Raw genomic sequence first — 15,101 nt, 5'->3', positions numbered from 1 at the left:
ATGGAAGTGTCCATGTTCTTCACACTTGTAGCTCTGAGCCGGTTTGAATCAAGCCTGCAGGTTATTTTCAACTTAGTGGCAGCCTGTCTTCATGCGCAGCCAAAGAGAATGAGATGTATTAAGGTTGCTTTACGTTTCAGTCTTGTTTCAAGCATCAGCAGGTTCTGAAATTACCTCCAATGAATGTGTGTGTGTACATGCATGTGTGTGAAAATTTCTACTCTCCCTGGCGTAATTGTGTCCCTAATTCACTCGTCGATAAACAGTGAGCTCATTAGATTTAACCTTGCAGCACAGCCTCCGGTGCTTTCTTTCAACATCTTTTTTATTCTCTCTCAACCACCTTCCCCGCTCTTCACCTCTCTTTGTTGTCTTCTCTCTTTCATCCCCAATCCTTTTCTTCTATTCTCCTTTTACACTCTCCTTGTTTCCTGTGTCTTGTTTTCTCTTCTCTTCCCTGCTTCTGTCTTGTTTTCTTCCTCTTTTCTCTAGCTATCATATACTTTAAAGTCCCTCTCCTCTGCGGCTCACATTCAAAAAGTCCATCTATTGAAAGCTGAGTACCCATCATGCATGAGGATTTTATGTTATATTCACACCCACTAATTCACCCTCATTATCTGATTGCACATTTCAAATGTAATGTTGAAAACACATCAGAGACATTTTGAAAGATATTTGGGCATAAAAGCGAAGAGCATGATGGTGGATCATGTTGAGACGTGAGAGTGAAGTGGTGCAATACATTCCGAGGCTTTCACGGTTGCACCGTTTATAGCAGACAGGCAAAAGTAGTAGAGAGCAGTTGTTGTAGTAGTAGTAGTAGTAGTCGTAGTAGTAGCAAGACTAGAAGTAGCAGTGGCATAATAGTGGCAGCCTAGATACATGACATACTCAAAATTGTCCACTGTTTCACTTCTGACACTTAATATTTTCCAGCTGGTGCTCCTGTGGAGAGATGATGAAACCCACATGAGCGCAGTATTTCTGTGCTTTACTATAGTGAACATTTCACATGCGAAGCCCCTTTTTAGTGCACATCTTGAATGGCACTGCTTCTCTCTTCACAGGCACTTCATTAGTTGTGGGTTGGTACCCTGAAAGTTAAATATAATGTTATTATGTTTGGAAGACCCAGTTGCCACTAGAAGGGGAACATGGGAAAATCGGAAAATTACAAGGTAGAAACACACGGAAGACGCATTATGTTTTTGGAGGTAAGGGATTTCCCTCTTTTTTACACTTTACACAGTTGTGGGGGAACGTGCATCAATGTTGGAATTATTATTATAAGGTTTTACGAAACTGAGTGTTTTCTGTAATGATAAAAAACACTTGGAGACAGTGATTTATGGGTTTACATTACGAAGGTCTTAAAAAGAAATTTGCCCTTTGCTGTTGACAGCAAAGGTTTGTTGCTGTTCTTGCACTCTGACAGATAATACCTTTAGTTTTCTTACTAGAGAGAATCGTTTCTTAAATCTGAATAATCTCATACTGCGTGATCTGACTTTAATAATGCTGTATTCCAACATTTAGTCACAATTGCACCAATTAATCCAGAATAGTGACATTAATGCAGGAAGTCTAATTCAGTCACACTATGCAAACAAACACGTCTGCACACTTGCACCAGCTGTCTGTTGAAAGTGTGTGCAAGCAGGGCTTCTCTAACTGCTTTTGGCTTTGGATGCTGTTTACGCTGCCAAGCTTCAAGACAGTGAACACAAAAGCAGCCGGGTAGTGAAGTGGCCATGTGTGTTTCTTCCTGACACTGCTCTTGAGAGTTGACACACCAAAATACAAAAGCAGATTGCATTTATTTTGTTCAAAAACAGCCTCATGATTCTGAAAAAAAATGTCATAACTCTGAGATGACTATTCCATATTCTCAATAATCTCAGTAAATCTGAGCAGACTTGATTATGCGTGCTTGTCAAGTTGCGCTTCCCCACATCTCAAACCAAGGCTGAAGAAAAACTGGATTGAATTCAGTAGCTGTGTCATGTTGGCCCTCATCTCCACCCAGATTTATTGAGATGTTTTTGGAATTATAACACAATTACAACAGAGTTATGAGATATTCGCTTGCATTGCACAAATCCAATCTGTGCAGCCACCTGTGAATCATTTGCTAAATGTTAATCTGCATGTTATATGAGCTGTGATCATGATGCATTCATTTAGAACCCTCTCGCTGTTTCAACGGAGCTGCTGGGAGGTTTACAGTGGAAGACTGTTGGTGATTTTCAAGGTGTAAACATGAAGAGTAATGCAAAGAAGTGTGTAAGGAGCGCATATGCTCTTTGGATTAATGAAAGGTTAAAAGGCACTGCATAATGTTTGCAAAGTGAATGGAAGTCACATCATACTACAGTAGTCAAAACAAGACTAGTAAATAGTTTTCCCATGGCTCTGTGATCAAAATAAACACACAATCATGCACTTCAAGATGTAATATGTGCACATGACACTTACCTTGGAATCTGTCTGTGAACCAAAATCTGAAGGAGGACCCATTTTGTGATCGAGCAATGACGTTTTTACATCATCTGGTGGATTTTTGCTTGACATCTTAACCACGGTTGGAAATTATTACCAGCCACCAGCCAAATGCTGGTAAAATATGCAAGTGGTTGCTCGATTGGCTTCACTCACCAGCCACAAAAACATTAGTAATCTATTGAGTGGCTGGTAGATTTTGGAATCCACCAGCCACAGTGGCAAGTGGACAAAAAAAATTATTTCCAACACTGATCTTAAAACTGTGTATCTGCACACATTCCCCACACCGCAGTGACACAGACCTGGTTGAAAATCAGCATTGTATCCTTTAAACAAACAAAGACCAAAACCGAGGATGCTATTATTACAACCATGCCATTATGTGGTGAAAATTCCTGCTGAAATCCCTGGCCTGGGCCTCAGACTAATTCCTCTAACATCATGCTTGTTTGCATGACACATTTGGCTGTCTTTCACATTTTAGAACAAACAAGAACAAATCCCACTTGTTAATGGAGGCATCCATAGATAAGGTTTCCATCAGCGCAGCCGTTTCAAAAGTATAGTACCAAATAATACAGACATCTCAGACAGCAGAGAAGAGGTTATGTTGGGAAAGTAAGAGATGAGCAGGTTGTTCAGTTGTATTCAGGTGAGGCTTTTTCCAGATAGAAGGAAGCAGCTTACTCATGTTAAAATGCTAAAACCCTGGTGTGCTGCTTTGATCTTTGAAGGCTTCGCTCCATTACACTCACCTCGACATGATTTGAACATACAGCCTTTTGATCCCGAGTCAGATATGCTACTGCTGGTTCACACAATCTTATTGAGGCATCACAGCACTCTTTTTTCTGAATTTGTTAACTCTGTCAGTTTCACCCATGATTACCACAGATAGTGTGTGATTATCTTCTCCAGTGAAGTTTCAGGCCACATCCATCTGCCTGTTTGTTTGTCTGATAGTGAGACAAGAATTTGGCAGAAATTTAAGAGACAAATTGCTGTTGGCCAAACTTTGATTACATTTTAATGTTCATCCTGATGTGGGATTTTAATCTTTCTTGATGTTTTAGGTGTAAGTGTTCATGTGCTGGAGGGCATCTCTGAAATCCCTCACTTTGTAGTTGTGTTTACATGATGTTTGTTCGAAAATCAAACCCAGAAGTCAAGCTGTAAACAAATATAAAGTGTTATAGAGCATTTAGAGGAGTTTAGGTATTTGAACCACAGAGTGTAGTCTGTTTGGTGCACTGGAGGTTACATGAAGGACAGTGAGATTTTTGGTTGCTAAACTCTTAACCTGTGTCTATCTGAGAAGCTTTAATCCCCTCTGTTGTTGTTTAAGCATGGTATGACATGCTGACATAGCCCCATTGTGTTGCAGTGTGATGAAGTGCACTCACTCTCTTTTCCTCTCTCGCGATTTACTGTGTCCATCTTAACTATTAAACACATCCTTTATCGTGGATCTCTCCATCTCACTTTCACTCTTCAGTGTCCTCCTCCCTTCCTGCCTGCCTTTCTCACCTCACATTTAATCTACCCTCTCCTTTTACCTACATGGACGTTTCCCACTGATGTTGCCTGTCTTCGGCCTCAAGTGCTTTTCCTATGTGTTGCCTGTTTCCTGTGCAGGGTCAATGAGCATTTCCACAGCTATGAAGCAAACTTCTGCATCACTCAGCGGGAAGGTGGAGTGTTGGTATGAGACCAAAACAAAGTATTTGTCACATTTGCCATTGTGTAAAGATGGCAAATGTGACATTAGAAGAAACTATTTTATCACTATTTTCTTCAGCTCTGTCTGTGATGCTTGCTTTTCTACATTGACTAGACAGGTTTGGCTGTTTTAAATATCTTAGTTAAAGGTCATGATTTTCCTGATAATTACAGTCCTCTGTTGAGTGGAACACCAGGCTCAGCTTCTTAAATTACATAATGTAGTCTGCTCAGAGGAAAACAAGTAGAAATCAGGCACTGTACGTAGTGGGTGACTGCTGTACAGTGCTGTATACACTATGCGATGTTTGTGTAACAAGGTGGAATGATCAATAGGTTATTATGAAAAATGAAATCAAAGATATATTTTTACTAATGCTAAAATGTCCTCACAATTGAGATATTTATACATTTCATATTTTGTGTAACTGCAACCAGAGACAGTACTGTGGGCAGGGCAGGAGCGGATTTCCTCAGGTCAAGCAGAAATTGCAGTAGCACCGTTAAAAAAGACCTCTTCAACTAGTTTGTTGCTGCTTCATTTTTCATAATTCCTCTCATTTAATATTGTCCTCGAAAAAATGAGACCCTTCTTGCTGCCCTGTATGTTTCTTCTCTCAGCAGTCATTAAAACACACACACACAAACAGTTCCAGATCCTCCAGAGACTTATTACTGTAAATAGAGCCGCTACTTCCAGGCTTATATTGAAATATGATAGTCAGCAGACACACAGTGTTTCTACTTCCACTTTACTTTGTCAGTTCTTGTCCAAGCAATCACTTATTATCACCAGCTAATGGATGTTGTTAGAGAGCAGAGCTCCACCTGAGGATTGGCAAGACATAAACTTGGTGTACACAAGGCCCGAACTCCCTCCAAATACAGACACGTGTTCTTTCTTTCTCTTTTTCTCTTTAAACAGCTTTCTTTCACATGTTTACATCTCCTGTATTTTTGAGTCCATCATTTTACTGTAACTCCGTGGCTCAGAGTTTTAGAGGTTTGTGTTTGTTAATTTTGGATGTTTGCCTCAGCGATCCCTTGGAAAGTGGCTTTCATCGTCACTCTCTCACTGCCTCTTCCCTCTGTCAATCTGTGCCTACATGTCTTTCTTTCCCTGACAAAGATTCAGAACGTCAGGAGTTCCTGTCACATTGTTAACTCTTTGAAACACAGTTCATTGGGTTAAGATATTTAAAATTGGATTGTTTCCTTTATCTGACTTAAAACTTTACATTTTCAAAAGATCATTTATCAAATTATCCATTCAATTCAGAACATATTGTATAACATCTCTAGGACCAATTGTACATGATCTCAGTTGACTGTTATTGAGACAGACACCAGTTGTTTCATGCTTATTCCATTTTTTTATAGCAAATTTTTTTATGTATCCGTATTCACATACCAAACAGTTTATTTGGCCAAGAGGCAGGAGAATCAGTTTTCCTTGAGTAACCTAGATTAAAGTATGGTGAAAGAAACAACTTCCAGCTGTGGCATTCACTGCATGACATATTTTCACAGCACTGCCTTTTGTCAATTTACCATTATGTACTGCTATCTGACCAGAACTTCCTGTCACAAAGAAAGTTATAATGTTAACAGGCTTTGGTATTCTAGACAGTGATCCAAAGTTATTGCAGTGACCTGTATGCAGTTTGGAAATGGAAGTTATGTTTAATAGATATCCAGACCTTGTGGCGCAATAGTAGTGCATCTGACTCCAGATCAGAAGGTTGCGTCTTCAAATCAAGTCAGGGTCGGTGATTTCCAAGATAGCAAGGGTTCACATTTAGGGAATGTATACAAAAGCCTGAACTGAGAGAAAAAAAAAACCCAAACACATGTAAGTTGGTTCCCCTGTGAAAGGGATAAAACTTGCCGCACTGAGTTGTGAGTGACCTGCTCAATGGTCACTCTGTCATCCAGACTGGCTGCTGCTAGTGTTTCCATGGTAGAGTTGCAGTCTTTACTATGTTAATACATGTGCATAGTGTGCGAATGAGCTGCATACCTTTAGACTATGTTGGCCTAATGATTTAAGTTCAGTATACTGCATCCAGACAACCAAAATAAGCAGAATTATAAGGTGAGAGTGGGTATAATATCTGTGCATAATATAAACAAACACGTAAGCTCACAGCAGGCTGTGCGTAGATTTTTGATTGGTCTCCAAGTTGCTAAGGTGTATGCCTACAGTATGTATCATGCATGTAAACAACACACACTTTTTTATTTGATCTTAAACCTGCTAAATATATAATTGCGGTAATTGCACTCATTGCATCTGTTTCTATATACATTGCAAGAAGTTGCGAAATGGGCGGACTCCCGGTTAGTTGTTATCAGCCACTTCGGATCAAATTTCCAAGGACTTTTTTGTAATGGAAACCTAGATTGCTGCAGTTGGTCATTATTATCAGGCTCTGTTCAAACACTGTTTTGTGTGAAAATACATTTCTCAGACCATGCTGCATGATGTCTGGTGTCACACCAAATGAACAATGGTTCAGGTTAACTTTGCCTTCAATGTAGGGAGCACCAGCTGCATGTTTAAGTGGTATCAGCATGTCTCTATGATATTAAAAATGTCTTTACTGGGTTCATGAGCTAATTTTGTGCTCAGTTGCAGTACAGATGTGGTTAGCGTGGTGCACTGTCTCAACTTGTAAGACCAAGGAGTTGCCACTCCTCCTTGCTGGCCTTTACACTCCTGGGATCAATGTCTGCTCTACATATGTTGTTCTTGGGCCTACAGGGATTTACACACAGACACAAAGACAGCCTCCTTTCTTCAGTGTGAAGTGTGAGGCGTGTGCTCTTGTAAAAAGTGTGCAAGGGAGTTTCATGGTCACGGTCTATTATTTCTTTACAAACCATGACCAGCACACTCTTGTGCACACGTCAGGGTTTCTGGACTGGATATGTATGGCAAGGTCACATTACACAGTTGCAAACTTAAATCACACAGATATTCAGTAATATTTAGATATTAAATTTGACAAACTCCACTTTAGGATGAATACCTGAGTACCCATGGCATGGGTCCTTGTCATTAAATTGTGTTCAAGCACTGACATTGTACAAATCTGTCCCTTGGCAAAATGCAGATCAGTCAGATGAATGTTCTTCCTCCCATATTTTAGATTCCAAAACTTGACACCCCATCCTGTGTCCTCACCATCCAGATATGATGATAGAGTGAGCTGCCTTTGACTGAAGTTTACTCTTGTTTCCATAGCTGCTGTATACAGTTTAACCATTTGGGAACATTGACCATTGACAATATGTTTCTATTTGTACAATTCACAATAAAAAGTGCATCATGTTTTTTCCACATTTAGATCCCAGGAACCTCCTCCTCCTCCTCCAGCACGCACACAAACATAAATCCTAGAAAACACTCTGTGGCCTCTCTCTGTGTTCCACATCTGCAGTCTGTGAAAGAGTTGTGTGTGTCGTGACATCTCCACTGCGGGTTGTCTGTTCTTGGTGATTCACCCTGCGCTCTGTGTTTCTCTTGGCTCGTTTGGAGGTCCCATCTGGCAAGCATAACCTCTGTGCTTATGAAAAAATAAACAAAAGTGTGCCGAAATTGTGCTGACTGACTGCTGCTTCTATAAGTAGACAAAGAGTCTCGGAGTCAATGCTCGACCAGTTTTACTGAACCAGCAGGCCTTCATTTGCAGGGACACCGATTTTCAGTGCAGTTTGCAGCATATTTTAGCCACTAATAGACTCTGCTTGAGTAGAAACTGTCCAGCTAAGTTGTCTTTGATTTGTTAGTTGAAAATTACAAGGGTTTATCTTGTTGCTCTGTTATTGTGAATATTGTGGTGGATCTTTCTGGTACAACCAAATGATAATATTCATTCATTGTTCTCTTTTTCCTGTCTTAATTTAGTTGTCTGAACACCAATATTGTTACAAATTGGTGCTGGCATGTTTGCAGCTCTGTGTTTTTTCCACTTGATAAGAATAAATATTTAAATATGTGAAGAAAATGGTAAGGAATTAATTAATGGCTTTAAATTCTATTACAAGTCCTTCACAATTGTATAATAACATAGATATTTCATATCTGCACCAAATCTGGCTGTACCTCTTCCCAGTCTAAGGCAGAGCAGATGGCCTGGATGGGATGTGTCCCTCAGGGTCTCAGACTGAAATGTCCTCTCAGGAATGTGACACCCTCTCCCTCTGCTTCTGTTGGTTTGTTTCTGATGAGCATTGAAAACTGGCAGACTAGTTAGTAAGCCCCTAAAAGAAATTGTCCTTTTGCTTTTTCGCATCCATAGGCAGGTCATGGGTCAGGGTGAACTAACTGTATCCTGTTAGCATATGAATTCTGTATTTTGCTGAGGATACCTCAGTGGGGGATTGAGATGGAATAATAGCACTTCTTACAGCTCACTGTTGCCCTGTGGTGCTTACCTTGCTAATCAAGGCTCATTAGCTTCTAGGCATTAGTAAGCCATTTAGTCATGGCTTTAAAAGTAATTTATATCACTATATGTATACCATAGGATGCCTCTAAAGATAGGAACATATTAAGCTTATTTTTTAGCTTTATGGTAGCAAATACATCCATGCTTTGATTTTCATGCTTTGATGATTTTCTCCTCCGTGCACCCCAGTAGCCAAATCATGCATGTTACCTTGCATGTCCCATATTCCCAGAAGTCATTGATGCCCAAGACAGTAAATGTGTGTAAGATGTGTGTGCATGTGTGTAAAGCCCACCTGCTGTTGCTAATGACCACTTGTCTCAGATGGGATGAAACTGGCTTGCTGCCCAAACAGGCTACCTATCTCGGCACTCCAGACCGATTGCTAATAAACGTGCTAATAAAAATGTGACTTTGGGATGCAAGCCAACATGTGAGCTACATGCTAAGCTTCAGCACAGTTTTTAACCTTTTCACAGTCCATAGTCCAGTCCTCATTCATTGCATTTCACTAACTGAATTATTAGTTAATTTTTATGTCAGTAACCTATATTTCGGCCATTTATTGAGTAATTTTTGTAAATAGCATCTTTACATTTGGCCATAAGTTTCCTAAGATGGTTATTTTAGGACCATAAGGATGATATCATGTTTAAAGAACATGCTTGAAAAAATCCACTAATTGATGGTAATTTAATTTTCTGTCATACAAAAACTATCTGCTGTATTTTTAAAGCCTGTCATGTCTCTTAATCACTGGCACATCCTGTCTGAAGGTTTACTCTTTAATTGGCTTAATGAGGTATCATTATGAAAGTACTCAATGAGATCCTCATGTGATAATGTCTGTTTTAATTTGTTAGTGAAACCTTCATCGCAGCAGCAGTTCCAGCTCGTGCTGAGCCATGAGACAGCGTGTCTGCCCTGTGTAGACACACACATGCGCGCACACACACACACACACACACACACACACACACAAGCAGTCCGACCTGTTTTTTATCCAGACCAGATGCTCAGCTTTTCCACGTTATACTTATCATGACGGGTGATATGTGTAGTTGTAGTCCTGGAGAAACAAGGTTTAGGGACTACAAATCCCCTACTCAAGCAGATCACACAGCAGGGCAGACAACTATAGAGTTTGATCCAAGCGTACATCTCATCCCAAATGAGCAAGCTTTGTAAATCAGGTGACAGCAGGATATTTTCTCCAGCTCTCTGTCTGTCTCCCCTCCACAGTTACAGTAAAATACTCCTGAGAATCGACAGTAGTCTCTGTTCTGGCTCAGTGTGTGTAGGAGTGGCCGATATTTGGAGGTCTCTATGTAAAGAGGCTGCAGGTTTTGGCTCAGTGTTTGACAGGCTGGTCTGTATTACCAGCTTGGTCCCTTGTTAACCTCTCTGCCTGCCTGCTCGTTTAGTGCACAGAGTTGGGGGAATGTAAAGTGTTGGCCAAAAGAAATATACATACATCTATTTTAGTTTTTCATATGTGTCTGTGCTACCATTGTCCAAACCATTAATCTTGTAGTAGGCTCTTCTAAAATAATGTTTCTTAGTACAAGTGAAATTTTCTGCCAGTTGTGTGGGAAACGTTAGCTTGCTTCCATCTGGAAAAAAAAGTAGTTGGGAAGTAAGTGACTCATTAATGAACTTGGTACATTTGGGCTTTCTGAGCACTCTGTTCACTCTAAATGCAAGATGCTGTTTGGTACACACACATTCAAATGAATTGTTGAACGAGCTGAATGATTTATGATGTATGTTATTAAGTAGAACACTGACAATGAGTGAAAGAGTGGTGAAGTCTGGGAGTTTGTGAATTTGTAGTTGGCCCCTTTTTGAGAGCAACAAGCCAGTATTGGAGATATTGTCAAGGAAGGCTGTCATGAATGCTCAATATTTATAAAACTGCACTGAGAGCAGTCCAACTATGGAAACTGAACTGATATGAAGTTTCTGTTTAGATTGTGCTTGGTGAAACAGACTCTTGATGTGCAAGTTGATTTATCCTATAAAAAATTCAGATAATTAGATAAAAAGATACTTCTTGATGTGTGGTTTTTGTAATGCATAGTGGAATATTCTGTCTTAATTCTGAAAAAACTATCACTGTGTTGGAGAGAGAAGATTTATTTCAACAAGCCAGAAGTTCAAGAAAAGAATGGGTCATCCTTATATTTAGAGATTAACTCAACTTCTTAATGAACTACAGTATATTAATAGGTTAAACAAAAAGTATATTTTTCTCAGTTGAGTGAAAAGTAGTGTATTAATATTTATGTAGATGTTTAACCTACATCTTTCACAACTGGGGTTGTTGTTAGTTAGCAGGGTAGTGATGTGATGATAAATTGGTGAAACTGCTTAACAACTTTTTGTCACCTGACAGTCCAGTTATAGCAGCGCATTACCCAACTAAAGTGTTACTAAAAGAAGATTTCAAACATGAGGTCACCCCTACTCTTTCTGTCTTTGTGGGTAAGCACCTCTGTCTTTGTCTCTCTCTCAGGGCAGAGTAAGCATATTTATCTCAGAATCTATGTTGTAAAGTTTTATGCATGCCAACTTTCAGTGTCTGCAGCTCCTTAAAATTTGTGAAAATCTGAAAACTTTATTACTGGCAAGACCATGAAAGTTACTCATGCCCATCAAATGTAGATTTTGAACCATCAGTAATGTTTCTTTGCACCATGCTGTACACTATGAAAGTGCTCCTATGGATAATAACATGCAGTAGGCCTCCAGTGTGTGCAGAGCTGCATGTATGTGTGGAGGGAGGTGTCATATTTCTCCCAGCGTTGTACTCTGCAGGTTGTTTTAGGCAGGCAGGGCATCAATAATGCAGAGACCCTGGAGGTGACTTTGTCTCAGAGGAATACCAGCGTAAGACTTCCCTCAGTGTACTTGTTCTTTAGCCCATTACTATGTGCCTACACACAGACAGACTGTATTTAGCCCACAGTTTGGGACTGCCATGTTCCACCAGGAAGCAGTCATTATGCCCCGACGTGAAGCTCTGATTATTTTAGTGAGCTAAAACAAACTTGGTCATCTAAACTAAACTGGATAATCAGCTGCTGTCTCCCACAGACAAAGGTTTGACTCACCCCAACCTATGATGTCAACCAGCCATCTTGTCTGTTGGGGCAATTGGAGCTAAAGAAAGCTTTTTTAAACAACCGCTAAGTATCTCTTTATGAATGATCAGTGTCCGCTCCACAGAGGGTTTTGTCTAGACAACACAGGCAGTGACTATAGCAAGGCTTCCTAAATTCTTCATTCAGTATTTCTTTACATAAGAGGATTTTTTTCTATAGGGTATTACAACTGACATAAAGGTGCAGTGATTTTGTTAGGGTTTTGATAAATATATCAATAAATTTAAGTGTTTAATGTGAATGAGCATTATGTGAGGCCTTTTACAGGTGTATGTGTTTGTGTGTCTAGCAAGCACCCACACACCAACATACTTGTCAGCCTTGATTATATACAATAAGTCAGTGATGTCTATGGCAGTTATTCTTTTATTGTGAAAAAATGATGCACTGGCACTTGATTAACATGCAAGGACTTGTATTGTGTATTGTGTAAATGTAAGCTGCACATGTGACCTTGTAGTAGTAGCTGTAGCAGTAACCTGCAACTGTCCTATATCTTCTATTTTGCATTTGTTTTACGTTTGCTTGATAGCAACGGTGAACGTTTAAGCCCAGATAAGGGGTTAGAGAGGTGTGTGTTTATCCGTGTGTCTGTGTGCGTATGCATGTGTGTGTATGTGTGTGTGTATGTGTGTGTGAGAGAGAGGCAGAAAGCATCTGTGACACAGTGTTTATGACTCACAGGGGAGCAGAGCACATTCACTTCATAAATCACAGCCATTATTGTGCTGCAGAGCACAAACTCAAAAGGGGGAGGCTGAACTACTGGCTTGAACTGGTGATTCACAGGGAGGTCTGTAGCTACTCCCAGAGGTTAGAGGTCAAAGCCTAATAGTGGTACCAAAGCTCTGTGCTCAGGCAGTGAACGTATAGAGATTGTGCAGACTCATCGAAATGTTTTGTTGAGATTTTAGTGAGAGTTTGGTAGTTATCTGTCTAACAATATTTGCCAGACCCACGTGTAAAGTTACACTTTAATTTTCTTCAGCACTTTGACTGCTGCTTACATCTCAACTGCTTTTATAGCTTAAACTGACACCTCAAGATCAGGGGTTGGGGTGAGACCCACTACTGGAGTGTGACATGCTGACACCTCTTATAGAGTGGCCTGTCCTGCAACTGAAGGCATGTTTAAGGACCAAAGATGGGTGCATGGACACAGGGCCACTAAGCTTGAGAATGTGGCACTGTTAGAGGCCTGGCCAGGACCATGGCTGCATGCAGGACAAGGTGACCCTGTGAGCCTAAGCCAGAACCTGCTGCCGTCAAAGAGAGTGTGCCTTGCTGCTGCCACTTTGGACAGTTTAAGATCACTATTAGAGGTGGGTATGTGATGTGATGGAGACAGGGCTAGGCTTTGTAGCATCCCAAACTAACTAACAGGGCCACACCTCAAGCAGGGCCATGCTGGCTGGTGGATTTGGTGCATTTGGGTGTTCAGAGTTATTAGATGTTAGGTGGTGGGGATGTACTGTATTACTGAAGCACCTTCTGACATCTTCTGATCTTTACACAAAACCATATTTGCTCATCATCTAACGCTGTTAACTCAACTTTATAAAATGTTGTCTTAACTGGGATTTGAACCCCAATCACACAATTCCCGTGGATCAATTTAAACCTCTACTCTATCCAGCTGCTCTCTAAGCTTCCTGATACACAATTCATCAGTTCAGTGTTGCAGTCCTGGCTGTGAATTTATTTGACAGTCTGATATGCTTAGTTATAGGTAATATGCGCTTTGGCAATAAAGGCAAAAAATAACATCAGTTCACTGTTTCAGTTTTTGAAAAGCTTTATTTTTAGGGGATTCAATCATTATCTATGGAAAAGCCAGAACAGATGATGTCATATAGCATTAGCTAATTTGAGATTACTAGGCTGTCTGATTTGCACTGAAGGATTATCTTTTTGCTAAAGCAAGCACACAGTAAGCAAGTTTATGGTTTGTTAATTCTTTTTGCAGATCTTCCACAAATAGGTTGTCACCTGCGGGACACTGTGGGCCTTTAAATTTCATGGACAGAAAATTTTTCTTTGCAAAGAATCTTAACATGAAACAAAATCCTCTAATTTTAAACTGTTTTCTTGTGTAAAATGTTGCTTACGTTATAGTGCGGCAACCATGACCAAACTTTTAGAAGTTATTCTAACTTAAATCAAACGGAATGGAAAGACTAAAGGAAATTCATTTGGTATGAAATTGCCATGAACAAATTCTACACATTTATCTCACTTTTAGTTCCATATTTTCTGTAGATATCAATTTCCTTTTTATCTGTATAACTGCACTGCTTAAATTGCACCTTATCACCTTTAGAAGGGTGATAAGATAATGAACACAGTATTGTCCTTTTGTACCACTCCTCTTTTGTCACCTGCTTGCATGCTTCTCCATCTCTCCCGCTTTCTCAGTTTACAGAGCAGACCTTGTTGGCAGATTACATCTGTCCAGTGTGCATGTGGTGTGTGAAACTGCATCAACCTGCTTGTTTTCTTTATTTAAGGGATCATCTCCAAACGCTTGACATTCTCTAATGCTAACTAATGAGAAACATGTCATTGTGCTATCTTAACTAAAACCCACAAGTCTGACTGGCATCTCTTCTTTGGCGTCAAACCAAAGGTTTCCACCCTCCAAGCTTATTTATGTGACCTGGACTGCATAGCTGCAGTGACATTTGTAAGCCTGTAAAAGGTCCTGACCCCGACGTGATTTGAACACGCAACCTTCTGATCTGGAGTCAGACGCGCTACCGTTGCGCCACGAGGTCGTGCTGCAACATTGGACATTTGAGAACTACATCTAGCTGCTGACATTCCCCCCCATGGGAATTGTACCACTTGCAGGAGCTAATGCAGCAATCATAACACACACACACAGGCGCATGTTCTCTCATTCTCACACACACTTTCTCACACTCTCCCTCCCCCAGTCTCCTCCAGGGCACCAGTCTTTGTGTGGTCTTTAACAGGAACAGGCATCCTGCTCTGGTACAAAGACACAGATAATGGGGTAAAGAGAGCTATTGTCTGGGCTTATGTCACAAGAGTGTGTCTGTGTGTGTGACACAGAGAACAACTACCTCTCTGTTATCCCTCACCTTCTATAGTGGATCAGATAAGGGGATACCTGATCAGACTAGGGTGGTGGTATGCCACTCACGCTATGTATGAATGAATGAGTAAAGCTCCGTAGTGACTAAGCAGGTCACTGGGGCAGGAGCTAAATGACAGGCACACAATACAAACCGGCACA

The 15,101-nt window shown here is 40.4% G+C and overlaps 1 protein-coding gene and 1 non-coding gene across 7 annotated transcripts in view; one reads left to right on the top strand and one right to left on the bottom strand.

Annotated features, from left to right (window-relative positions):
* The window catches only part of LOC121960465 (partitioning defective 3 homolog), a 383,207-nt gene that overhangs the window by 21,743 nt on the left and 346,363 nt on the right, over positions 1-15,101 (top strand). The gene's annotated exons all lie outside the window — the stretch shown is intronic.
* Positions 14,545-14,616, bottom strand: trnaw-cca (transfer RNA tryptophan (anticodon CCA)). Its single transcript has one exon. It is a non-coding gene; the product is annotated as a tRNA-Trp (tRNA).

Source organism: Plectropomus leopardus, chromosome 21 (genome assembly GCF_026936395.1).
Source record: "Plectropomus leopardus strain MGB_pleo_1.0 chromosome 21, ASM2693639v1, whole genome shotgun sequence".
NCBI lineage: Eukaryota > Metazoa > Chordata > Actinopteri > Perciformes > Serranidae > Plectropomus > Plectropomus leopardus.
Note: the sequence above shows the minus strand (reverse complement) of the source record. Positions and strands in the feature narration are given on the sequence as shown.